Source organism: Rhinolophus hipposideros (assembly GCF_964194185.1).
Source record: "Rhinolophus hipposideros genome assembly, chromosome: X".
NCBI classification, from domain to species: Eukaryota; Metazoa; Chordata; class Mammalia; order Chiroptera; family Rhinolophidae; genus Rhinolophus; species Rhinolophus hipposideros.
The window spans coordinates 116,433,973-116,450,143 of NC_138046.1; the positions used below are offsets into that span (position 1 = coordinate 116,433,973).

Below are 16,171 nucleotides of genomic sequence, written 5' to 3' on the forward strand. Positions count from 1 at the left end.
ATGCATGTGCTGGGAGGGCCCAGAGGCAGAGGCTATAGAGTAATGCAGGTACAAGTCTCTGGATCTTCCACACAGGTCTGTATAAATATATGGAGATTAAGTTGTTTGCTTTTCCTCCTTCTCTTCTTTCTGCTTGCCTCAGTCCCAGCTCCTCTTTCCACATGAGGGCAAAAGGAAGGCAGATGATAAGCAAGTCATCATCACCGAATTGCGATGAGAGCCACATCCATCAGCTTCTGGATCTTCTGAGCTATTACAGGATTCTTTAAGTGTTCTCTCAGTGCCTGGGGGTCCTTCTGAATCTGCTCCAGGATGAGCCGCATGGCTGGGTCGCTCATGATCTGCTACACCTCAGGGTCGGCCATGGCCCATCGCTTCACATCTTCGGGGCTGTCGTGTCGATTGTACTGGGCCATCATACAGCGTTGGTAACCCTCTGGGGCCTCTTTACAGTTGGAGTCCAGCTCTAGTGCCTTCTGGTAGACATCCATAGCTTTTGTGTAGTCCTCCATCACTTCTAGGGCAGCTGCTTTCTGTGTATAACCCTTGATGAAGGTTGGCTCTAGCTGGATACATTCCTCACAGTCCTTGAGTGCCAGCTGAAACTCCAGGAGTTTGGTGTAGCAGGCAGCTCAGTTGCTATACAGTTTGGAATCTCTTGGGTTCTGTTTGATGGCTTCGGTATAATGCTTCATGGCCTGGGGATAGTCCCCTTTCTGAAAACATTCATTGCCTTTGTTCTTCTCCTCCAAAGCCAGGTCGGGGTTTATGTAAGCCAGCCGCTCTTGTTCCTTCAGGATTTTCTCTGCCTGTTGACATTTCTTGAGCACATCTGGCGTTCGGTGCTCTGCCAGAGACTGTTGTAGAAATGGATGGCATCCTTGTACTTTTCTTCTTTGAAGTAGGAATTGCCAATTCGAGTGTAAGCCTTGGCAATCTGTCGATAGTCTTCCCGGTTTTCTCGCCCCACTTCAATGGCCTTCTCACAAAGTTCCTGGCATTTACTATAGTTGCCCTTTTCGAAGTACACAGCTGCTTGATTGGTCACGTAAGTCATGTTAGTGGGGTCCAGGTCCTTGGCTCTGTTGTAGTGCTTCAAAGCTGTGTCAAAGTCTCTTCTTGTAGGCATCATCCCCCAACTCTTTTTCTTTCAGTGCCTGTTTCTTATTCTCTGGAAGATCCCTTTCCATTGGCTCCAGCTTGGTCTCCTTTTGGGGAGGAGGAGGTGGTGATGGTTTGCAACTTCCTCCTCCTCATGCATACTACCCAGATCGACTCCGAGGAGGACATTGAGAGTAGTCATGACCTGGGGATCTTGCAGTTTCATGCCCAGGTCAAATGGCTTATTTCGTAGTTGTTCTATCAGTTCCCGGTAGGCAGGATCACTCAGCAGCGTCCTTGTCCTGGGATCACTCTCCAACTCCTGGTACAGATTGGGCATGTTGAAAGCGTTCATGAATTTCCTCTCTGCCGATTGCGCCTCCGTATTCTGTAAACCCTCTTTGAGCTGAGGATTATTTGCTTCATGTTTTAGATCTTCCTCATAGGTTTGCTTGGCTTCTTCAAATCGGTTTAAGAACTCAAGAGCTGCTGCTTTTTGCGAATATCCCTTGCCCCAGTCAGGCTTTAAGTCAACCATTTTGCAACCATCCTCATAAACCTTCTGGTAGTCTCCTTTCTTGGCGTAGGCTGCTGAGCGATTGCTGTAGAGGACATGGTTCTGGGGATCTAACTTAATTGCTTCAGAGTAGCACTGTAATGCATCATCGATGTTGCTAGCACTCAGGGCCTTATTGCCCTTCTCTTTTAGCTCATTTACCTGCTCCATAGCTGGCCCGGTACTCCATTGAATAAGCTCCGTCCGCTACGCATTCCCAACTCTCCTAAGTGTTTTATGCTTTTTGTTTCTTTTATAAATTGAATTGCTTTTTAAATTTCATTTTCAGATTCTTCATTGCTAGTATATAGAAATACAACTAAATTTTAATATTGCTCGTGTGTCCCGCAACCTTGCTAAATTTGCCGATTAGCCCAAATTGTGTCTCCATGTGTGTATGTATACGTGTGTGTGAATTCCTCAGAATTTTCTATATATAAGACCATGTCACCTGCAAATAAAGATAGTTTTACTTTTTCCTTTCCAATCTGTATGCCTTTTATTTCTTTTACTTGTCTGACTACTCTGGGTAGAACATCCAGTTAAATATGAAACAGAAATAGCAATAAGGGGACATCCTCTTTTTGTTCTAGTTCTTAGGGAGAAAGCCTTCAGTCCTAACTATGATGTTAGCTGTGGGTTTTTATCAAGTTAAGGAGGTTCCCTTCCATTCCTAGTTTGTTGATTTTTTTTTTTTTGATATAATGAAAATGTGTTGGATTTTGTCAAATGCTTTTTCTTTGTCTATTGAGGTGATCATAGGGTTTTGGCCTTCATTAATATGATGTATTACATTGATTCTCATACATTGCAACAATCTTACATACATAAGACAAATATCATTTGGTCATAGTACATGTGGATTTGGGTTGCTATTGCTTTCATAAGGATTTATGCATCAACAATTGTTATGGATATTGGTCTGCAGTTTTTTTCTTGTAATGTCTGTTTCAGTATCAGGTAATACTAGCCACATGGAATGAGTTGATAAATGTTCCCTCCTTTCTATTTTTTGGAAGAGCTTGTGAAGTCTTGGTGTTAATTCTTTCTTAAATATTTGGTAGATTTCTCCAATGAAGTCATCTGGTCCTGGGATTTACTTTTGGGCAGTTTTTTGATTACTGATTCAATGTCTTTGCCTGTATTCAGATTTTCTATTTCTTCTTGACTCAGTTTCAGTATTCATGTCTTTTTGGAAAATGTGTCTATGTCATCTAGATTATCGAATTTGTTGGCATACAATTGTTCATATTATTGTCTTCTAATCATTGTTATTTCTGTAAGGTCAGTAGTAATGTCTCCATATTCATTACTTACTTTAGTAATTTGAGTCTTCTTTCTTGCTCAATCTAGTTAAAGGTTGGTCAATTTTATTGATCTTTTCAAAGGCCCATTGATATTTCTTTACTGTTTTCTATTTTTTATTTCATTAATTTCCACTCTAATCTTTTTCATTTCTTTCCTTCTGCTTGCTTTGGATTTAGTTAGATTTTCTTTTTCTAATTTCTTAAGGTATAAGGTTAAATTATTGCTTTGAAATCTTTCTTCTTTTTAATGTAGGAGGCATTTATACCTATAAAATTCTCTGTAAGCACTGCTTTAGCAGCATCTTATAAATTTTTATCTATTTATCCCTTCAATTCTGTCAGCTTTTGCTTCATGTATTTTGGAACTCTGCTGTTAGGTGCACATATGCTTATAACTGTTCTATCTTCCTGATGAATTGACCATTTAATCATTATAAAATGTCCTATGTAGTAATAATTTTTACCGTAAAGTCTATTTTGTGTGATATTAGTATAGCCACTCTAGGTCTTTTTCATTATGTTTTCATGATGTCTTTTTCTGTCTTTTTACTTTCAACCCACTTGTGTCTTTGAATCTAAAGTGTGTCTCTGGTACATATATACAATGAAATATTACTCAGCCATAAGTAAAGATGAAATTCTGCCATTTGTGACAACACAGATGGATCTTGAGATTATCATGCTAGGTGAAATACGTCAGACAGAAAAGTGGAGAACCATATGACTTCACTCGTATGTGGGATATAAAACTGACACCAACAAATGAACAAAACAAACAAACAAATACTTATAGACAGACAACAGTTCAGTGGTTACCAGAGGGTAAAGGGGAAAGGAGCAAGTAGAAGGGGGTCAAGTATATGGTGACAGAAGGAGATTTGACTTTGGATGATGAACACACAATGCAATATATAGATAACGTATTATAGAAATATACACCTGAAACCTATATAATTTTATTAACCAATGTCACCCCAATAAATTTAATAAAAAATAATTTAAAAAATAAAGTGGGTCTCTTGTAGATAGCATATTGTGGCTCTTTTGTTTTATATTCATTCTGCCAATCTCTGCCTTTTGATGATTTAATCTGTTTATATTTAATAATATAGGATCTATAGCTACTGTTTACGATTTGTTGTCTACATAGATTATGTCTTTTTTGTTCCTATAATCTTCCATTATTGCCTTTTTTATGCTAAACAGATATATTTAGTGTACCACTTTAATTCTCTTTTTCTGTAATTTACTATATTTTTATTTTCTTAGGGACTGCCCTGAGGATTAAAATTAATATCTTAATTTATAATCTAGTTTGGGTTAATACCAACTTAAAATCAAGTATATAAAACTGTTGCTCCTATGTAGCTCCCTGGATTATTTTAAGCTTTTGGCTAATTTCCAGAGTTATGAAAAAGTTAATTTTGACCATTTCTGCCAGTGTTCTTGTTGCTTTCATGCAGGAGAGGCTTTTTGGAGGTTCTTGCTCCAACTTCCCTAATGACATTATTCCCATAAACGGGTGCCTACACTCTTGGGAAGAAGTCCAATGGAGTAGCTAATGGTGTGGAAGTAAAGATAACTATTATTGCTTCTCAGTCAATATATAGCTGTGGAGGATTGCATTGTTTCTAATTATCCACTCTCTCTTTATCTTGCCCTCTGCCCTTGCAGTTCTTCCGTCTAGAGATGGAGTACACTTCCCGGTTCCATTGATAATGTGCCTTAGCCATACGCCTTTCTTTGGCCAAGTGGAATGTGGACAAAATAAGGGTGCCAGTTCTGAGCTTAGACCATAAAGCAATTGATGTTTCCACTCACCCCTTTTGTGCTTCTGCTATCCCCACTGAAGAACATGTACAGCTAGCCTGCTGGTCCAAGAAGGAAAAGAAACACACGGAGCCAGACTGGACTCAACCTAGAACTTAGAGCCAAATTCACCCAAGCTTGGTCTATGTCAAACGTCAGCCAACTCACAGGTGTGTGAACAAGAACAAATGATCTAAGACACTGAATCTGGGGCTGGTTTATTATGCAACATTATTGTGGCAATAGCTGACTGATACGATACATATTGTTTTGATCATCCCCTTTTAAAACCTGGACCTCAAATATATCTACCAGTTATTTGTGCCATCACCTCTTCCCTTCTCTCCTTCCTAACAAATGGAAGAGTTTGCTCCACATTATCTGGTCTAAAATAAGGAGCCATTTTTAGCTTTTTGTCAGTTATAGATGAATATTTGGTATGAAAGGCAACAACAATATAAGATCTAGCACACTCAAGACAGCCTCAATCTCTCTGGGAAGCAGCCAGCAAATCATTCCCCAGACAACAGAAACTCAAGGTCAAAAGACTAGGCCTTTTTTCTAAAGAGAAATGATTCATTCTTCACTCTCTGAGGGGAACATTTTGCAACAGGGAAAGCTATAATGGAAAATCACTTTCATTCCAAAGATTTTCCTCCAGAAAACTAGGTATTTCCTTCAGAGCAGTTTGAGATCACATTTTTCTGATTGGATGACATCATTTTGGGATGGAAAAGTGCTTTTGCCTCAGTATCTTTCTGGTCAAAATTTACTCAACTCCTGTAAGTTCCTGGTTCTGAAAAATGGTACATTGTGAAGAAGATATGTGGGAGAATAATTGCTAAGATACTTGGTAAACTTTATAGGTGGTTTTTTTTTGGGGGAAGTCTTGGTAATTTTCTGTTGACTACTGCTACTGTGTCTTGCTCAGTTAAATTTTGTCTTTAATAGGTAAACTCTAATTTACTGATGATGTTAATCATGAATGATGATCATTTCCTGATCACTACATTAAGTAATGAAGTACAAGGTCTGACAATTAAGTTCGAGAACTCATCCTAGAAAAAGTGCTCCATACTTCATTGCTGAATATCGCTATGGTCACCTTCGAAGTACTCCCCTTGGGAAGCTATACACCGACACCAGTGCCTAGTCCACCCTTGAAAGCAATTTTGGAAGTTTCCTTCTGGAATGGCGGGCCATCAGAGCTGTCGTCGTATTAACCTCGATGTCCTAAAGGTCATCAAAATGTCTTCCTTTCAATATTTCCTTATCTTCAGGTAAAGAAAGAAGTCATTAGGGGGCAGATCAGGTGAGTAGGGAGGGTGTTCCAATGCAGTTATTTGTTTAATGGCTAAAGACTCCCTCACAGACAGTGCCGTATGAGCTGGTGCATTGTCGTGATGCAAGAGCCATGAATTGTTGGTGAAAAGTTCAGGTTGTCTAACTTTTTCACGCAGCTTTTTCAGCAGTTCCAAATAGTAAACTTGGTTAGCTGTTTGCCCATTTGGTACAAATTCATAATGAATAATCCCTCTGATATCAAAAAAAGGTTAGCAACAGCACTGCAACAAGTTCACGAACTTAATTGTCAAAACTCATATAGAAGAGTTGGTTAATTCTGTTCTGGATATAGGAAATAATGTGTTCTATGATGTGGGAAGTAAATGTACATGTATGAAAGTTTAAGCCTAGAATTTCACTAATGCCTCTGCCCTCAATCTTAAGATATGCTTTATGTATGTAACCCCCTTCACGAGGGGCTTATGTACATCAGAAGTATTGGTTTTTTAATGAAAGAGAAACATATTTTCTTGAGATCCAAGGAGTAAACCAAGTACAACTGCCACTTTTTTTCACATATGGTTATCTAGTTGTTCTGGCACCATTTGTTGAAAGATTACCTTCTTTCTATATTGAATTACCTTGGCATCACTGTTAAAAGTTAATTGGCCATATATGTAGTGGATTATTTCTAGACTCTATATTTTGTTCCAACAAACCGTATGTCTATTCTTATGCCAATGCCATGCTGTCTTGATTACTGTAGCTTTATAATAAATCTTCTAATCGGATAGTGAGAGTCCTCCAACTTTGACCTTTTTGTTTTCAAAATTATCTTGGCTATTTTAGTTTCTTTAATTTTCCATATAAATTTTAGAGTCAGCCTGTCAGTTCTACAAAAAAGAATTCTAGGATTGGATTTTCACTAGGATTGCTTTGAATCTATAGGTAATTTAAGAAGCATTGACAACTTAACATGTTTCAGCCTTCTGATCCATGAACATAGTATATCAAGAAAGAAAAATAAAATTCAGTCTTGTTTAAGACACTGTTACTTACAGTTAGTTGTTACATGCAGCCAAGCCTAATGCTAACCAATAGAGGCATCCACAACTCCTTATAAATGCATAAAATACTCAATTTAAAAAAAATGGATGGAGATGCTTTTTTAAAAAAAGGATGTCAAAAGGACACCAGAGTCAACCTGAAGGAGTTTCCAATCGCCAAAGGTGAAACAATTTGAGCAATAAAATAAATAATGATAGCACTGAATTTATAACCCAAAGAATAAACTAAATAGCCATGAGTCCATACTGACATAAATAAATGGGGAATAAGAAACAAATATTCCTTACAGAAGAATTTCAATTAACATATATAGAAAGAATGAGAGAAATTAAAAAATCACCCTTAGAACACCACAGCAGTCATTGCTGCAGGCAAGATTCATTGATATGTATGCATACTCGTATGTCAAATTCATCAAATTGTACACTTTACATATGTGCAGACTGTTCATCAATTACACCTTAAAAACACTAAGAAATTATTAATTTTGTTGAATTTTATTCTCTAATAAAAAGTTAACAATTTGGTGCTTTCACTCAAGTAAAGGAGGTGAACTTTCTTTAGTACAGCAAAGAACTGTTTGAATATCTATAGTTTGTGTATCAGAGCATATGCAAGGGACTCAGAGTAGGCCTTGTTGATGGTCTGCCCTTATGCCCTCCCCCTTACCACTTCAGGTGCTGGCCCAACTTCTGACAGCTGGCACCTGCATTTGCCTGATGGACTTCTCTGGGTGCTGAAGCCTACTTTGCCTGTCCATTTGTGAAGCCAGAAGTGCCAGAGAATTAATGCCCCCAGAGGAACTGCCCTCTACTAGTGACGACTGAGAATTGATCGATGTATAAATATCCCAGCTTCCTCCCCTCTTGGGTGGAGTAACTCTGAAAAGCATGTTCCAAGCTATTTCCCGGAGTTCCATTACAAGATTATGCTCTCCAGTTACCTACAGAACTAACTGGCTCAATAATGTACTCTTTATTGGCTGCTTTCCCATCCTGTCTCACTTCCCCACTTCCCCACTGGCATTTCCTTTACTTTCAAATAAGCTACTTGCACTACTTCCCTCAGGGCTAGCTTCTGGAGGAACTCAAACTAAGACAAATATGTAGTGGGCACCTTTAGTGAGCACATGAACATCTCTTAGAAAAATTGCTAAGGAACATACTCCCCTTGTAGAAAAACTACCAAGAATTTCAATAACCTAAAACTTGGGCTTTTTCCAGCCTACAAATATGCTTTAAAATTACTGTCTATAAACAAGTGCAATTAAAAATAAGTAGTAATATATGCAACTGGCTTAAAGTTAACCTGCTTTTCACCATTTCTGATGGATATGGGCAATCTTGGCCACCACTCAGTTTATTCTCAAACAGTATATATTTGTCTATTTGTCATTGTTCAGCAACTCTTCACTCCTGGGGTTTTTGTTTTTGCTATCCCTTATTGTTTGTTTTCATAAGACAGCTGAGAAGAAAAGAGAAGGGCAAGCTCATTGCACAAAGCTTCAGTTTTATAAGGCAATTACTTACCCTAATAAGAAGGAGTGCTGAGCTCAAGGCTTGAACACAATGGGTTGACAATGAAGAATTTGCATCATTCATGAACATGGCAATTAAAAGCCATCAGAAATCTAGATATTGGAAATGAAATGGTTCTAGAAGTAGCAGCAGCTGACATGGTTTCTTATCACCTCTAAGGAGAGAGTGTTGTTGGTAACTGTAATAGATTGCAAAAATTGCCCCAATTCTTAACCTTTCCCTGTATCCACACCCCTTTGCCATGTAATTTTTCAGTGTTCTTCTGCTTTGCCTTGGGGCTCAGCCATGTGGCTTACTTTAGGTCAACAGGATATAGGATAACATTATACAAGTAGAGGCTTGAAAAGAGCTTTCATGGTTGGATTTGCTTCGTCCTGTCCTCTGCCATGACCACAAGAACATGCTCAGGACGAATGCTAGTGGATGAAAGACAAGTGGAGCAGAGCCAAGTTGCCCCACTCACTTTAGCCAAGGCTATCTTGAACCAGCTGATAGTCAGCTAAGGGCCAGATGTGTGAGTGAGCCCAGGCAAGACCAGATATACTGCCCAGCTGTGGCCAGCTTAAATTGCCAACCTGCAGACACATTAAACTTATACTTAATATTTGAAGCCACTGAGTTTCACAGTGGTTTGTTACACAGCATTTTGATGAAGACAGATAATGAATACAGTAAGTTTGGAGATTAGGCAGTATAACCTTTCTTAGGACAATAAGGCCCCAAATTCACATAAAAATGGATGAATTCAGCAAGTCATCTAAATATTCATAAATATCTAGCTAAGTGATGGATTCTAAAACACCCAGATCAGAGGTTGCAAACTAATGGCCCACCATCCACATCCAGTCTAGAGATGTGTTCCTATGGAATATTGAAAGCATGATTTCTTGTCTTAAGTCAGAGAGAATAAGTGAGTCTACATTAAAGAGCTCACCTCTATTAATTTAAACTTCTTTCTCTACTACGAATCGGATGTAAAAGCTAAAGCTAAACCCTGGGGTCAGAAAACTTGACTTTGTGGATCAGACAGGGCTCAGTCAGAGAAACAGAACTACTAGGAATGACGTAGAATAGGAATTTATTATAGAGATTTAAACTTAAGCAATTATGGGAGCTGGTAAAACCGTCTCAGTTGAGCTGTTTCTTCTGCATCTGGTGCAGAGCCTATAGTCGGGTAGGCATGAGGAAGTTGAGAACAGGAGTAACTGAAACCTGCGAGCAACAAGCTGGAATGGGCTTTGGCCTTTCCCCATCTCCAAGACTCCAACCCTGCTGCTTTGGGCAACCTACAGAAGTTGGTGTTCTTGCCATGAAGCCACACTGACACCTGGAATAGGATTTAGAGAAGCTGAAGGAAGCGATCCTGCAATATCTGGAACTACAAGCCTGGCTGTTGCTCCAGAAACAAGGTGCACCAGCCATGAAAATGTGCACAAGCTGTAACATGGCCTGACCTACACTGACCTTCTGACAGCAAACATGGCTACTGTTTCATTTCCACCTTCCAATTCAGCTGTAAATTTCTCCTGTGGCTGACTCTAACTAGAATCATACAGGGAGGGGAACTCTGGGAAATACAGTACCAGCTTAGCCAAGTTGACACATTATAAAGCCACCACATCGTGACAATTATGTGAACAAGTGAAAACTTAGCTGGAAATCAGGAAGCCAGCTGTTATATCCTAAGTTTTAAATTTCTGGGTGAAAACTAGAGAGAGAAGAGCTATCTAGTTCATGCTGTGTGTCTCAGGAATCTTTTGACTGCAAGTGAGTCAAACTGGCTTAAATGTTTGGAGATTTCTGGTCTCATATAATAAGAAGTTCAAAAGTAGTATGGTTTCAAAGAAGGGTAATTAATGGGTCAACGACTCCATCTAGGATCCACGTTGTTCCATCTTTTTGCTCGCTATCCTCAGAATGTTGGATTTGTCCTCAGGCTTGTGTCTTCCCGGTCACAAGGTGTCTGAAGCAGTTCCAACTATCACATCCCCACACACTAATAACCAAAATTGTCTATTTTTGACTTGAGAGGAAACCTTTCCCAGAAGTTTCCTTAGCAGACGTCTTTTGACATCCCATTGGCCAAAACTGGTTACATGTCCACCCTAAACCAATCACTGGCAAAAGGAATGGGTTTATACAAATTTAGCTTCCTAGCCTATGATTATCTCCACACAACTTTTTCTCTCATTTTAATTATCTGCTTATGATATATTCTCCAAAGTACAATTATTAGGTCAAAAGGCATGATAGTACTTTTCATTTTTTTCAAAAAGTATAAAGCTAAACAGGCCCTGTTATTAATGTTACTTTTCCTCCCTGACTTCATCTTTGGATTATTTATATACTAAGCCAACCAGTGTCTAAATGGTTTAGCCTCCTCAAAATCACATGGTTACCCATTACCTGAACCAAACTGGGTTTCTATTAGCAACGAATAATAGGAAAGATGGGTGAACAAGGGCGTTTTTTTGTGGCTACTCATTCACTGGGCATTTATTTTACATCTGCAACCATGTCAAGAGCACCAGATATGAAAGCTCCACAGAGAACATGTAGGGAAGGGGGAAGAATTTCTCTTTAGCCCAAAGAAATAAAGTGTGACCATCTTCTGAGTTCTAGAGGGAAGCTTAAAAATAGACATGAAACAGCCAACAAGCACATAAAAAGATGTTCAACATAATTAGTTATTAGGGAAATGCAAATCAAAACTACAACAAGGAACCACTTCACACCCGCTAGATTTTCCCAAAACAAGGAAAATACGTGTTGGTGAGGATATGGAGAAATTGAAACCCTGATATATTGCTGGTGGGAATGTAAAATGGTTGGCAGTTTCTCAAAAAGTTAAACAGAATTATCAACACCCAGCAATTTTATTCCTAGGTTCCCCTCCCATACAAATATTTGTGCACACAAAAACTTGTACACAAATATTTGTATCAGCATTATTGATAATAACCCCAAATTGGAAACAACCCAAATGTCCACCAATGACTAGATAAACAAATTGTGGTTTGGACAAAGGAATATTATATAGCCATAAAAAGGAAGGAAATACTGCTACATGCTACAATGTAGATGAACCTTGAAAACATGATGCTAAGTGAAAGAAACCTGACACAAAAGGTGACATATTATATGATTCCATTTATATAAAATGTCCAGAATGGGCAAATCCATACTGATAGAAAGCACATTAGTAGTTGCCTGGGACTGGGGGAAGGAGGAATGGGTAATGATTGCTCAATTAAACTTCACTCAATTTCTGGGATGATGAACATATTTTGAACTAGACAGAGGTGATGGTTGTACCACACTGTGAATGTACTGCCACTGAGCTGTTCACTTTAAAATGGTTAATTTTATTTCAGTTTTTAAAAATCTTAAAAAAATAAAATGGACACATGAGAGAAAATAGCTTTTCCCACCTTGTTAAGAATAAAGTAGTTGGAAGCACTAAAGCCACCTTGTGGTCAGGAAGACACAAGTCTGAGGAATAACAAGCTTCTAAAAGTGGCAGAGCAAAAACATGGAAAGAACCTGGGTTCTACATGGGTTGTCAAGCCATTTACCTGATCTGCCATAAAACCGCACTTCCGCGGGACTTTTTATTTTGTGAGATAATAAATTCCCCCATTAATAAGTCCTAGGGATGCAATATTTCCCACATGCTTTCATTTTTTCTTTTACTTATATTTCCTGCCTGGAAGCTAGCAGCCGTCTGGAAATTTCTCTGAATGATTCCAGGTATTCCCATAATCATTTTCAGGCACCGAAGGTTTTGAAAACACTCCTCATCTACTCACCTGCAGAAACCAGACATGCACCATTCCTGCTGATATAAAACCAAAGCCCTGTGAACCTAACCACTTACCGAAGCTAACCATTCCAGACCTCCCAGAACACAGGCACATTCTGTCCAGAGCTTATCTGTAGTCCACAGGCATTTGAAATTCCGTAGTCAAAAGGAACCTGACCTTCAACAGAATGGATCTCTTTTTAGTCTCAATCTCACTTCGATTAATTTTCATGTTTCTGTATATGCTGCTGGGGCCTCTTGCCGTTCCCACTATTGTATTCGTACACACATGCATATAAACACACTTCACTGTATGTTCCTGGAGAAATGTTTTGTACCTTAAAGATCACTCAGAAATGATAATGCCACAAATCCCTCAATGTAGTTTTACCTCAGCTTCCCCCACGCCATCTCCCAAGAAAACCATCTTTGGGTGGAAGTAGAAAGGAGGCAGGAAGGCAGTTTGCCACTTCGTGCCCCTGCCCCACCCTAAGCCGTGAAGCAGGGAAACATCCTTTGGGATACTTGAGCTATGGTTGTGGGGGTCTCACATTGGCAGCCACATGTGCCATTCAGCAGGAGCCAAGGCAGGGTCTCCTCTGTATTCTCTAAGACATTTTGTATGAATAACTCGGTTAATGTCCTTTGATTTAAGTTTTATGTCAGGTGTAACAAATCCCAACTGACGGATGTGACACTGTAGAGCTGACAAAACGCTTCCACACGCATCACGTTATTTAATTGGGGCTACAGTACTTCACGGTGGATCTTCTTGTCTCAACTTCATGACAGGAAGCCAAGGAGGCGTTAGGAGAAGTTACTTCCACCTAGTCACAGCCTGGCAGCGGCAGCCGGGAGGCCAGCCCAAGCCTTCTGATCCCAGATGGCTTGCTTTTTCTCTTCCCTTTTGTGGACATCCGGGGCCCAGCCTCTGGTACTTGCCCTCACAGTCCTCCTCTGAAGGCCTTGGGAATCTCCGGGGATGCCCAGTTCCCAGCACATAGTCTAAGCTGTCTGAGGTGTCCTTTCCTAATGTCACTGTTACAACATCTATCTGTCACTGTGCTAAGAAATGTTGCTTTCGAGGCCAGGCTCGTGAACTAGGGAGGAAATAATAACCGCGTAGGGCTGATGTACGTAAGAACAGAATCGCCTCTAGACACCCACCAGAAGCACTTGTTGTACCTCTAGGACCATTGTTTTATTTTTCAAAAGACAGTCTTTCATAAAAAAGAATGACTGCTCAGAGAGGTCAGAAAAGGCCTTTTAGGTTTTGGCCTCTCCCTCATCCCTTCTTACCCAACCCCAGGAAATTCCTGGTAGGCATCATAATGTTGGAAGTTGAATGAGGACTTTGTAGTAGTTTCCTATTGCTGCCATAACAAATTACCACACATTTCAAGGTTTGCAAAAACATAAATTTACACAACCAGTTTTATAAAATGGCTCCATAAAAAATAAAATTCATTAGTGCCATGGAAAATAAAAACCATACATTTATTATCTGACACGTTTGAAGGTCAGAAGTCTAGATACAGAATGGCTCAACTGAGTCCTCTGCTTAGAGTTTCTCCAAAACAAAATCAAGGTGTTGGCAGAGCTATATTCACTTCTGGAGGCTCTGGGAATGAATCTGCTTTCATGCACATTCAAGTTGCTGGCAGAATTCAGCTCCTTGTGATCACAGGGCTGAGGTCCTTGTTTCCCTGTTGGCGGTCAGCTAGAAGCCTCTCTCCACTCCCCATGGCCCCCTGCATTCCTCATCACATCGCCCCTCCACCTGCAGGTCCCTCTCCTGCTTCACACCTTTCTGCCTTCCTCCTCTGCCTGTAAGGGCTTATGTGATCACACTGGGCCCATTGGATAACCCAGGACAATCTCTTTAAAGTCAGCTGATTAATAACCGTAATTACATCTGCAAAGTCCCCTTTGCCAGGTAACACGGTATCACCACAGGAGTAACACCAGAGGGCAAAGATGATGGGGGGCAAAATTGTGCTTACCACAATCCATCCTCTGGTGGTTCCCATGAGTCTTGTCCATGCCACATGCATCATCATGGCCTTCAAGTCCAGATGTCTACTAAGTCTCTTTGCGGTGTTTAGGCTTTCTCTACGGTGATTTAGGATTTCTCTATAATCGTCCTTAATCCCTCTGAGTTCTCACCAATAGTCTTTAATATCCATATTTCTACTAACAGTCTGTTCAAGGCAATCTAGGCTTTTTTCTATCATGCTGCCATGTCCTGGGTACGTTACATTACTTCTCAGGGTTAAAAATTTCTTCATCTACATAATAATTCTAGTTTCAAATTTTAGGAGCAAGAATACCCCACAGAATGATCGTAATCATCTCCCATGTGGCTTTGGATTTCAGCCACTACCAGGTTCCATAGGAAGAATGTCATCAAACTGTCCAGGGGTCACATTTTGGCCTGTTCAAGAAAGGAGGGGGAGCAGTTTGGCCACGTTGTTTGCCGATCTTGAAATCAGGGATGGGCTGGTGGTCTCTGAAATGATCTCTGAGACAGAGGTCCCTGTATCTTCTACTTCCCAAGGCTGGACACACTGCCACGGCCTGACAACAACCAACCAACAGTCTATTTTAAATTTAACAAACACGTGTAGCACTTAGTAGGCACTAAGCATTAATACTTTACATTTATATTAACATATGGGCACCCTTACTGGTAACTTATGGAAGAGGAAGCGAGGCACCGAGAAGCAAGGAACTTGCCTAAGATCGCATAGCTAGCTGTTAAGGGATGAAGCCAGGATCAGAATCCAGGCAGTCACACTCCAGATCTCACGCTTTTAACCACTATGGTATGCTGCCACACTGCCATCTTTTGGGCCCCCTCTTCTTATTCATGCTAACAGTGGGGTCAGAAGAGGTGATAGGAGGAAATGATCCTCCTCACCTCACCCCACTGCCTCCAATGGGACCATCAGAGAATTAAGGAAGAGCAGTGCTTGGGAGAACAAGAAAACCCAAACCAGAGTTAGAGAAGAGGTGGAAAGTAAGGAAGTTGGACAACAATGAGCTCAAAATGTTAAACATTTAAATTCTGTTTCTCCATGTCTTCTGCCTCACTGCAGCTTGAAGCTGACTTGCGGGGATGCCGAGAAATCCTCAAGTCACAGAGCAGAGTGAAACAGGAATCAGCTGGGGTCTTCACAGGGCCCAGCAGGCTGAACACACAGTGGGGGCAATAAAAAAAACTTGGTAAAACCATATTTTAAAATAAATTCTTGAATTATTGTTGTCTATAAGAGGGGGAGGAAGTACTATATAAAACCTAAATTCACTATGACCAGTCATTCTGCCATCTAAGAGAAAAATTCCTATTATTGAGAAATAGGAATTGTCTCTTCCCCTTACAGAGGCTGGGAAGGAAAGAATGAGAAAATATGGAAATGTGAGCACTTCAACCATTCTTCTATGCTGCTAAAGGTGAGCTCGCAAACTGGCAATGCATGGGTCCCAGCTAAGCTTGCAGACATGTTTTGTTTGGCCTTCATAATGGTAGCCTGCAGTGATTTTCCCCTCTCAGTGTTTTAAATTGCAAATAGTTGCCAACATATAAAAAAATAGGCAAGAATCCTTTGACAGATGTACTGCAAATAAGTTCTGTTCCACAGCTTGCCAAAACTCTTAGTTGTGAATTTTGATAAACAGAAGTTCTTAATGAAATCCAATTTATCAA

At 40.0% G+C, this 16,171-nt stretch overlaps 1 pseudogene across 1 annotated transcript; it reads right to left on the reverse strand.

Annotated features, from left to right (window-relative positions):
- Nucleotides 1-200: 200 nt before the first annotated feature.
- Nucleotides 201-1,872, reverse strand: LOC308495295 (stress-induced-phosphoprotein 1-like; annotated as a pseudogene). The gene has a single exon. The product of its transcript is annotated as a stress-induced-phosphoprotein 1-like (transcript).
- Between the last annotated feature and the right edge of the window lie 14,299 nt (nt 1,873-16,171).